We start from the raw sequence: 11,615 nt of genomic DNA on the forward strand, positions 1-11,615 counted from the left end.
GCCCGCGCGGGAGGCCGGCAGGCAGTCCGGAGCCAGGGCGGACCTGTCTGCACCCCCCGGCGGCGAGCGGAGCTGGGCTGCGGCGCGGAGAGGACGCCCCAGACCCCCCGGGCGCGGGCGGCGCGGGAACCGCACGGCGAGCCCTGGATGGGAGCGCGTCTGGGGGCCCGCGCGCCGCCCGCCCCTGCGCGGGGTCCCGCCGAGGGAGAGCCGCCTGCGGAGCCCGGGCGCGGGGAGCCGGGGAGGCCGGCGGAGGGGCTCGCAGTGCAGAGGTTTTGACTCTTCCGGTTTCCAGCCGGACTCGAGGCAGAGTTCTCAGCATTCCCCGCCGAGGGGCAGAAAGTTCGAGAGCTGCAGGCTGGGCGCCAGAGGGGGGACGGCAAAGCTGCACCCCTTTCCCCGGGACCGGGCCTGAGCGCAGGGCGGAATGTCTGGTGAAAGGCGATTCCAGGGAGCGAGGGGAAGGGGCTTCAGGTTTCCTTGTTGGAGGAGCGGAAAGGGGCCGCGGGCTGGGGGGCTGGGGAAAGGGGTGCGGTGAGCAGCCTCCTCGGAGAAATGGACAGTTTAACCCACGCCCTGGAAAGCCCTCCGACTCGGACCTGTAACTTGGGGAGAAACCTTAAGAGGACCTGGCCCGACCACCTCCTGCTGCAGAGAAGGAGAAGGCTCCGAGGGTGGACACTGCGGCCCATCGGGGCCGGATCTCGGCTCGCGGGCCGCCACCAGGCTCCTTAACCTCCAGCAGGTTCTCGGCCAGGAGGAGAGGTGAGGCCAGGGGCGCAGGGATGCTGGAGGGCTGCCGATTTCCACTCAGCCGCGAATTTCCTGTGAGCTGTTAGGGGTGATTTTCAGCATGTTTGTGACTGGTAAATGATTTGCACTTGCTTTACTTTCAAATGATAACTTTAAGACAGAAAAGAAGTCGCACACCTACTCATCTCCTTAACGCGTGAAAAGCACTGAGCAGTTAGGAATCTTGATGTCTGAGATGAAGATGGTGTGGGAGGCAAGCGGGATAGTTAGAAATGTTTTGTCAACCCAAACAGAAAGGCCGGGTTTGATTGCAGGCCCTGCTACTTACCAAGAGTGTGATCTTCAGTGTGTTGCTTGACCTTTCCGAGCATCAGTTTCCGTATTGGTAACTAGGGTTGGAAGTACTAATCCCGGGATAAGAATGAAATCAGGTTAATGCATGCAGAGTGCTTGCCTGACACAGGTGGGTAGCACTTAAAATGTTAATTTCCTTCCTTTTTCCCCTCTCAAGTGTAACTCATTATTTGGGGAAAAAGGTGAATCAGATTTAGTCAGAACTGGAAGAGATATGAAAGAGAGATGATTTGTTTAACCATGTGTCTCTTTTCACTTGAGAAACCAAATCCCCAGTGAGTTGGCTGCCACTGATGGGGATTATTCAGTGAGCCAGGGGCGGTGCCAGGATCTGAAACCAGAGCTACAGGCAATGCCCAAAGAAGTTGGCTTTATGCGTTATAAGACACAATCCCAAGTGGAAATTGATAATAAGAACTAAATAGTTATTTTTAAACACCAATTATAGACTAACATGTATGGGCAATACTAGTATTTATCAAGTTCTAACTGCATGCTAGACGTTACCCTATAGGCTTTATATGTATATTAATTTATTTCTCCTGGCATCTTAATAAAGAAGGTACTCTTACCATCCCCTTTTATAGATAAGAAAATTAACTTTTGCAAGCCTGAAAATTTAGTCAGTGGGGAAAGTAGTATTTGCACTCAAGTATTTTAGCTCCAGACCTGGTCTCAATCACTGCATTGTCCCTCTCCCCTTGCACTTACAATGTGACATACCAGTGTCCCCAAAGGTTTGGTCTGCGTTTTATTGTAGGGGTAATTAGGAAAAAGCAAAACAAATGGAACAGGAGTTTGGAATAAAAGCGTTTTACCCTCAAGAATCCAAGAAAGTCATTGAGGGGTGTGTCAGCTAATTGGTGTTTCTCGGCTCCTAATTCATCTTCTTTGCCCTAAGTTGTGATATTAGAGTTAGAACCTATGAACATTTCTTTGTTAGTTGGTATAGTGTTAGGACTTGTCAGTTGAAGGTGCCAAAAGGGGACTTCTCTTCTTGGTCCCAGTGCTTTTCTTCTTGCTTCTATGGTGTAGTGGTGGGTGGCTTTCTGGCCAGTGATGGGCAAGAAACCAGTGTTTTACACCCTCCAGTAAGTTTGGCGAGTTCTCTAGTGTGTGGTTTCCCAGTAAGCCTTGCTGGAGTCCCAGGGGGTAGTTTCCTAGCACATTTCACTGGCACCCCCGCTGGTGGTTTCCTCACCAGCCCAGTCTGTGACACCTCAACCAATTTTTTGGCCATCAAGTGGGCCGCAGGCACATTATTCCCAGTGAGGACATGGGTGGGGATTGGGAAATTCTTCTAAATTATCCCACACCCCTGGAGGCACCCGGGACTCTGGCTTCCCTGGCAGCTCGGGCTTCGTCCAGAAGATTGTCTGGAAGGATGTCCAGTCTAATTAGCATATGACTCTTTTTTTATTATAGATTTCTCCTGATTTCTGTCTCCTGACTGGCCCTTGACTAATACAAGGCTAAAGAGATCATGTAGATCATGTAGAACACTGAGTGGAATTTTGTCCCTGGAGTCAGAAGTTGGCATCCTGTCCAAACTTGACTAAGTCTCTTAAACTCCCAGAGCTTGTCCCCTCATTTGTAAAAAAAATGTATGACAAGGTTTTGTGAGCATCATGTAAAATTTGAAAGCACTTTAATTGCATTTAAATGTGAGTGCACTTTAAACCTGTAAAGTGCTATCACAAGTAAAGGTGTTAATGATCAGTATAGGAACAGAGGGTAGCAATGAAGAAGATTTTCTTTAAGAAAAAAATTGCATGCATTCTGGGTACTTAGTTTGTTTCCTGGGGGTAAAAGCAGCATTTTCTCTAGGATTTATTCTCATCAAATAAATATATTATTGGTTGGTTGGTTGGCTGGTTGGTTAGTTGACTTTGCCTAGCTTTTGAAAGATAAAAATAATTTCTAGTCTCAAGTAGTTCAAGTTTCCAGCTCTATGAAAAATACAATTACAAACATTTTGAAATGCTAGATTCAGACTAATTTGGTTACTTTCTAGTCTGGTATCCTTCATATTTGCTTTATTTTTATTTTGTCTCCTGTACCCTTTCTGGGTATAATGTCTGTGTCAAGAAAGAATTATTTCATTGCTGAGCACTCTATGTGTAAAGCACTGCACTAGATATTGCATGCTATTCCCAAAGAAAAATAGTTTAGGAGTCTTAAATGCTCAAGAAAGGAAAGCATGTGTGCATTCAGTCTTTAGAAGAGTTCTCTGAGGTAAATGCTTGTGGGAGATTCTACCCCATCCCCTTGGATCCCTCCGATTGGGTCTGGGTGCCCTTCCCCCAGCTTCTGTGTTCTTTTATTTCTCACAGCCATCCCCTGCCACTCTCTTTGGAATATTGCCCAAAAGCTCCTGGATTCACTTTGCCTTCAGGCACAGACAGCCAGAGAGAACCATCTGGGAGTTAACTTTCCTCCCAGTGCACCTTTCCCAAGGACTGCCCTACAGAGCATAAAAGCCCAGCCCTATTGCCTCGAATAACAAGAAAACTTGAGATGTCATTTATACCCCAAAGCTCCCCTGCAGGATCATGCTGATGCGAGGGTTTTGCCTGAAATCGCTTCCCTCCATATCTTGCTTACTCTGGTAACTTAGGTATTTTTTCCTGGAGGCATTTCCTTAATAAATCATTTGCACGCAATCCTCATCTTAGGGTCTGATTCTGGGGATCCTGACCTACAACATTACTATTCCTTTTTTACAGACCAAGAAACGGAGGTTCAGGTGTTTTAAACTGCCCAAAGTTACTCTCCCAATAAAAGGAAGGAGTTTTGATCTGATCCATGTCTGTGTGACTCTAAAGTTCCTATTCCTAATGCAATGTTACTTTTCAAGAACCTAATACTGAGTTTTAATTAACTATCTAAATAGAAGTGGACACAAAATGCTGCAATTGATCGATGGACAGATTATTGCATCCCTATAAGATCTCTGTGTTTGAGGAGAAATAATAAGGGCCATAGGCAGTAAGACCAAAGCATGGTGCACCCCCATCAGAGACCTACCTGACCAGAAGTATGAAGACATGTCCCACATTTTAGCAGAGAGTGTAAATGTCCAGTGTGATTTTCCGGCAAGGGCTTTCTTCATGCTAAGGTTGAATTGGATATTTATATTTTTCCTATTGCTTCTATAGCAAACTACCATAGATTTGGTGTTTTAAAATAAATTTATTATCTACAGTTGTGGAGGCCATAAGTGCAAAATAAGTCTTGTTGGGCTAAAATTAAGACATAGGAGAGACTGTGTTCCTTCTGGATCTCTAGGAGAGAGTTCTGTTTCTTGTACTTTCCTGCCCTCAGAGGCCACCTGAACTCTTTGGTTTGTGGCCCCCTTACTCTGTCTTCAAAGCCAGCAATAGCAGGTCAATCCTGCTCATATTTTATCGCTGATACTGACTCCCCTGCCTCCCTCCTCCAATTTTCAGGACTCTATATCAGGCCCACCCAAATAGTCTCCTTATTTTAAAATCCAATGATTATCCATTTTAGTTCCATCTGTAACTTTAATTTCCCTTTGCCTCTTAATGTTGCTCAGTAGAAGGTTTAGGGGATTAGACTCCACCAAACACATGCACAGAATTGTGTATTTTATTTGGTATTTTCTCAAATTACATTATAGTGCTAATTCTCTTTACCTCAAAATCTTAATATTGTAGTGATTGTAAATCTTGGGTTTATGTCAATTAAATTAGCCTGGAAGAATCAGAACTGTTTCATTTTAGTCTAGAATTAATGTTCATTGGTTGTGCTTCTGCATTTCATAGAACTATTTTACTATTTTTCAGTATTGGTCGTAGTATTGAGAGGTAATATCTGGTCCAACGTCTCTGCAACTCAGGAACTTACTCAAACAGCAGTCAGTTCGTCACCTAGCCCTGTGCAAACAATCTGCGGAAAGGTAAAATTTGACTATTTAAAATCTATATGATTATTAGATCATTTCAGTTGCTAGAAATTTCTGAACATACCTCTTTCTGTGAAATGCATGGACATGCAATATATACAAAGTGGGGAAAGAACTGAAAAATCATTTAAATCATTGCTCCATCTAAACTACAGAGTTCACAAGATGTGGAGGAATTTGACCAGCTCAATAAAACAAAATATTTTTTGGTTCTTTGACTTTAAAATCATTGCATTATTTTATGTAAATGATAATGAGTAAGACCTCTTTATGCTTTTGTTACCTTATTCGGCAAATGCACAAAATAGAACAAAATAATATTGTTTGGATCTGGAAATGTATGCTTCTTATGCAGTGTTACATAGTCATACTTCCTGAATGTCAATATCTGAATTTATGTTTCAGTTTTATGTTTTTGCCTGTTACTTATTTGGTGCTTGTCAATCTTTTATCATCATTTCATATTCTACTGATCTCAAAAAGATATTCTCATACCTTTTATACACTTCCTTACTAGATTTTTTTAAACGTTTCAAAAATTCTGGTACTTTGAGTTCATGCCATCAAGTAGCTATATTTATCACTCCCTTTTTATTTGTGTTCTATTGGTGCCACTTTTTACTTTATGATTCTAAATCTTTTAAAACCATCTTACCATTTTTATGCCTTTATTCTTATAGAGAATTCCAGCTCCAAAACACTATTTCTTACTTTTCTAACTACTTGTATATTTTCCTATGATTTATTCCTTCTGTTTTCCAAATGGGGAGCTTAATTTATCTTTTTTCCCTATAGCTCCTCTTATTTTGTCTTCAGTTTCCCATCAATTTTCATTATAAATGCTATAATAAATTCAAAGTATTCTCCATGTATTTTTAATATGATGTCTACTGCCCATATTCTAATCCTGCCTATTATTTCTGTCCTTTTGTTATTGATTTAAAATGACAACAGTTTTTATTACAAGGATGCAAAAGAATCAACAAAGGGACAGTATTATCATGGGCTTATTTTTTGTCAGTGGTGAAAAATCTTGTAGGTGTAAAGGAAGTTAAGGAAAGAAAGTGAACATATTCTGTTTTAAAATAGTGAGGAATAGTCAGATGTATTTTCTAGTCTTTGGAAAGAATATTTCAAAAAAATTCAAAGAAAAGTTCATCATGTTTCTCATCCAGATGATTGAGAAGCAGAAAATGCTAATGAACATTTGGTGGCAATGAGAATGTAATTCTGATCATACTTATTTTAATGATTTTGAAAACTTTTTCAAACACTATTCCGTGTGGCGTGATACGTTTTTAACCATTTTGAGTGTTATAGATGTCTTTCAACATACGATGAATACTAGTGATCTTATCCCACCCTTCTCTCTCTACCACAAATACATATGTACATGTATCTTCCAAATATTACATATAATTTCATGTAACTTATAGATCCATTAAAGAGATTCTTTGAAAGTCCAGCTTAAATAAACCTTTTATGTAAAGTTTTTTTATTTATCTATACATAATCAGCTGATAGTAATCTTATCTGATGAACTCTATTGAAATGCTACCTGATCCTTTTCATCACATTTTTTTCTGCCTTGTATTATAACATTCTAGTCGTATCACAGCATCACTGCTGGCCAGGTCATGAGAGCATAGCTTCTAGTTTGTATTCCTCACAGAAGTTGAATGAATGACAGAAAATACAATAGCAGAAAAAATGAAGACACATAACTACAATGAATATGAAAGGGTCAACTAGATCTGTTAAGCACAGAATCAACTAATACCAGTAAAGTAAATCCAAAATTTAAAAGTGTATCTTAAAAGATCAAGAACAGCAAGAAGTTTGCCATCTGGGAAGGTATTAACGTATTAAGATAATTATATAACATTTTTTCTATCAAGAGGAATAATTTTAAGCACGAAAAGGGGAGGACACATTTCTTTAAAAGAAAATTGTAGTTTAAGATGAGACATGGGATAACTTGAAATCATTTAATTGCTTCAGAAGATTTTAATTTTTCAACTTCTGTCAGGTCCTAGAGCAATAAAAGAATCAGGAAGTCAAGCAAGCCATTGTCTGTAATCTCTGGAAAAAAGTGGACATTAAGAGATTCAGTAGAAGATGGGTGAAAAGCAAAACTATCATGATTTTCCAAAGAGGAGAAAAATGAACTCCAGAAACTATATAAAACAAAAATTAGGACATCAAGAAAAAGAAGTTATAACATGAAACTAGTCTAGCTTCATAAATAAGTCAAATTTAAAAATGAACATTTTTACTTATAAAGCATAACTTGTTTGTTGTGGATCCATGTTAGCTTAATCATTAGTCATTAATGCCATCAGTGTTTTCCTATGTCTGCAATGAATACTCAAAGACCAGGCTTCCATCATTTTGTTTAATACCTTAAAGTGACACTTCAGTTTGCAAATGCTCTTTTAACACATTCTCCACATCTGGCTTGACCGGGACACACAAAATAGGTTTATTACTTCCCTCTCATGAGCACTCAGTATTTAAAATACGTTCTTCCGATCAACTGCTCAGATTGTTGCCTCATAATAATTTTGTATTATGATCCTTTTTCTAAACTTCTTCTAAGCCTTTTCTTTAATAATTTACTGACCCTAAAACTATCAGATATTTGAAGACCACTACCGCAACTTAATATTGTAAATTTATAATTCAAACTTAATCAGTATACTTAATGTACAATACACTTTGTATAAATAGAAATATACTATTAATAAATATAATCAATTGAAAAATTTATATAAATGTACGATACATTTTAACCCATGTTATTTAATGACAATTATGAAGATTTTACCTACACTTAGTATTGGTTGTGATATTGGTCAATTACTAGTTATATATGGTCTAGATTTAGATTAATTTCATCTGATTGTGAGTCTTAGATAATTTGCATATATCAAAGTATTTTATAGTATAATGACTGCCATTTTACTAAAATTTCAAAGTTTTGAGGACATAATGCTATTATGGTTTTTTACTTTAGGCTGTATTTAAAATATTATTTATATTGTCACCAGTGTCTTGATAGGAGAAGTAGAGAAAAGGAAATATTTTCTTAAATAACAATAGGCGTTGAAAAGGTAAAGGCTCCTATATACTCAGTCTGTTTGATCATGTAACTGCAGGAGGTTAGGGACTCATTCAAACACCGTACAGACCTCAAGAAGAACAAACACTGCATTTGCCTCTTTAAGCCTAGAAGATATTTTAAAGGATGTCATTTTATGTTTATCTATAAACATTCTCTGAAGCTCCCATTTTAGCAGGAAGCTAAATAAAAGAATTTTAAGTTTTCCCAGTACTAATGGAGATTTACTTCATAGCCCTTTTCTCTGGAGACAAATATAGGTCTCTCCTCAAGGGTTGGTAGATTTGCATATGAGGTATGATTTAAAGGGCCAAAAACATCTTTTCTGCTCTTTCCAGATGCTTCACTATGTCTTGTCATATTGCCTGATAATTTTGCCTTAGAGACTTATCCTTTTGAGATAATAGAATGCAAATGTCTCTGAAAGGGTATTTTCTGCTTTAGTCACACTCATATGACTACTAGTGAACAAAATACATTCATTACAGGATAAAGGGAAGATTGCCAACTCACAAATCTCTAGAGCAGTGGTTCTCAACCTTCCTAATGCCGTGACCCTTTAATACAGTTCCTCATGTTGTGGTGACCCCCAACCATAAAATTATTTTCGTTGCTACTTCATAACTGTAATTTTGCTACTGTTATGAATCGTAATGTAAATATCTGATATGCAGGATGTATTTTCATTGTTACAAATTGAACATAATTAAAGCATAGTGATTAATCACAAAAACAATATGTAATTATATATGTGTTTTCCAAGGGTCTTAGGCGACCCCTGTGAAAGGGTCATTTGACCCCCAAAGGGGTCGCGACCCACAGGTTGAGAACCGCTGCTCTAGAGTATGTACTGCACCAAACATTGCTTAGCAATTTCCATGATTTTCTCAGTCTAACTTATAAGAATAAAGAGATTAAACATCAAGGGGATTTGGGTATGATACATAAAATTGTACAATTGGTATTTATTCTGTGTTTATAATATATCTATTGGCTTATAAACAAAGGGAATAGAATGCTAACAAGTGGGTGTGGTGGTAGGGCGGGTACTACTTTACTTGAGTGGTATGGATAGGCCTCTCCTATGAAGCGATATTTTTAAAGAACTTCAAATTTTATTTTTCAATTGCAGTATACATTCTTCATTATTTTGTATTAGTTTCAGGTGTAAAGCATAATAGCCAGATAATCAAATCTTTACAGAGTATTCCCCTGATATTTCCAGTGCCCACCTGGCACCACAAATAGCCATTACAATATTATTGACAATATTCCCTATGCTATACCTTACTTCCTCATGACTATCTTGCAATTACCAATCTGTACTTCCCAACCCCTTTACCCAGACCTCCAAACCCCCCTCTCCTTCAGCAACCGTCAGTTTGTTCTCTGTGCTTATGAGTCTGCCTCAATTCAGTTTATTTTGTTCTTTAGACTTCACATATAGGTGAAATCATATGGTATTTGTCTTTCTCTAACTGACTTATTTCACTTAGCATAATACCCTCTAATTCCATCCATGTTGCTGCAAATGGTAAGATTTCATCCTTTTTATGGCAGAGTATTTTCCCTTTAATATATGTACCACAACTTTTTTATCCACTCATCTATTAGTGGGCACTTTGGTTGCTTTAATAGTTTGGCTATTGTAAATAACACTGCAATGAAGATAGGGGGACATATACCCTTTCGAATTACTGTTTGGGTTTCTTCATATACCCAGACATATACCCAGAAGTGGAATCACAGGGTCATAAGGCAGTTTCATTTTTTTTTATTTTTTGAGGATCCTCCATACTGTTTTCCATAGTTGCTGCACCAATCTGCATTCCACCAACAGTGCACCAGGGGTCCCTTTTCTCCACATCCTAGCTAGTACTTGTTTTGTTTGTGTATTTATTGATGACTAGAGGCCTGGTGCACAAAATTCTTTCCAGCGGGGGGTGGTCCCTCAGCCTGACCTGCACCCTCTCCAATCCAGGAGCCCTCAGGGGATGTCCTACTAATGGCTTAGGCCCACTCCCCATGGTTCTCTGCTCTCTGTGGGGCCTACCTGCTCCACACCATGGCGATGGGCAAGCAGGCCCTGCTGGGTGCTGCCTGCGGGCTGTGCTTGCCTGCTGGGCTCGCGTTGCTCGGGTGCCGCTGCCAGCATCCCACCCCAGCACCTATGGGCACTGCCATCTTTGTTGCAGAGTGGTGGTTAATTTGCATATTACTCGTTTATTAGATAGGATAGCCACCATGTCAGGTGTGAGGTGATATCTCATTGTGGTTTTAATTGGCATATCTCTGATGATTAGTGACTGTGGAACATGTTTTCATATATCTGTTGGCCTCTGTTTCTTTTCTTTGAAGAAGTGTCTATTCAGGTACTCTGCCCATTTTTTAATTGGATTGTTGATTTTTTTGGTATTGAGTAAAATGAGTTCTTAGAAATTTTGGAAATTAACTGCTTATTAGGTCTGTCATTGACAGATATCTTCTCCCATTCAGTAGGTTGTCTTTTCATTTTATTGGTGATTTCCTTGGCTGTATAAAAACTTCTTAGTTTGATGTAGTCCCATTTGTTTATTTTTCATTTGTTTCCCTTGCCTGAGGAGATATATCAGAAAGAAATATTACGGAGAGAAATGTCAGAGATTTTACTGCTTATATTTTCTTCTAGGACTTCATTGTATGTGATGTAAGAAGGTGGTCTAGTTTCACTTAGTTGAATGTATCTTTCCAATTTTCCCAACATCATTTATCTCATTGTATGTTTTTGCCCCACAAGGTGATTTTTAAGTCAGGACTTAAATGAGGAACAATATTCAATTGTGTAAAAATCTGAAGGAAGGACTTTTCAGGTAGAAGGAAGGGAGGTGTCTAGGTCCTGACGTGGTAAGAAACTTGACATGTCATAGACTAGGCAATTATCACTTTCATTAATTTGTGCATTCAAATTATACTACCCCATAGATCTGTAAGGCCTTTAACAAATTAGACCCTGATTAAAATTTAGTTCTCCCCTGACTCCTCATCATTCACCAGGCTAATCCATGCCTCTGTGACTATGGATATGCTGTTTCTTTGGTTTGATAGTCTCTCATTCATTTGTTATTGCCTGATAAACTGTGATTCATCTCCTTTTTTTCCCGTTTTTTTTCTTTTTTTTTGAGAGCCCATTACCCAGTGATGATCCCTAAAGACACAGAGATGAATGAGAGTTTGCATTTAACCTCAAGAAACTCAGTTTAGATACAGACATAGCTGTAATGCAAGAGATTTAAAAATTGTGTTTTGACAATATCAAGGTGGGGTGACTAAATCTCAATAAGAAACTTGGGAAAACCTTAGAGATGTGTCTTTTTTTATTATTCTTTATTATGTAAAATATTACATATGTCTCCTTTTTCCACCATTGACCTCTCCCCGGCCGTTTCCTCCCCCTCTATCCCCCAGCACATGCCCTCACAT

General features: G+C 39.2%; 1 long non-coding RNA gene across 1 annotated transcript in view; it reads left to right on the forward strand.

Moving 5' to 3' along the window:
* The first annotated feature begins 207 nt into the window (after positions 1 to 207).
* LOC111825235 overlaps positions 208 to 11,615 on the forward strand; it is an 18,041-nt gene continuing 6,633 nt past the window's right edge. Inside the window, exons 1-2 of the long non-coding RNA XR_002828395.1 lie at positions 208 to 765; positions 4,917 to 5,029. This is a non-coding gene — a long non-coding RNA (uncharacterized LOC111825235). The remainder of the gene's footprint in view (positions 766 to 4,916; positions 5,030 to 11,615) is intronic.

The sequence above is a fragment of the Myotis lucifugus genome, unplaced genomic scaffold (assembly GCF_000147115.1).
Source record: "Myotis lucifugus unplaced genomic scaffold, Myoluc2.0 scaffold_18, whole genome shotgun sequence".
NCBI lineage: Eukaryota > Metazoa > Chordata > Mammalia > Chiroptera > Vespertilionidae > Myotis > Myotis lucifugus.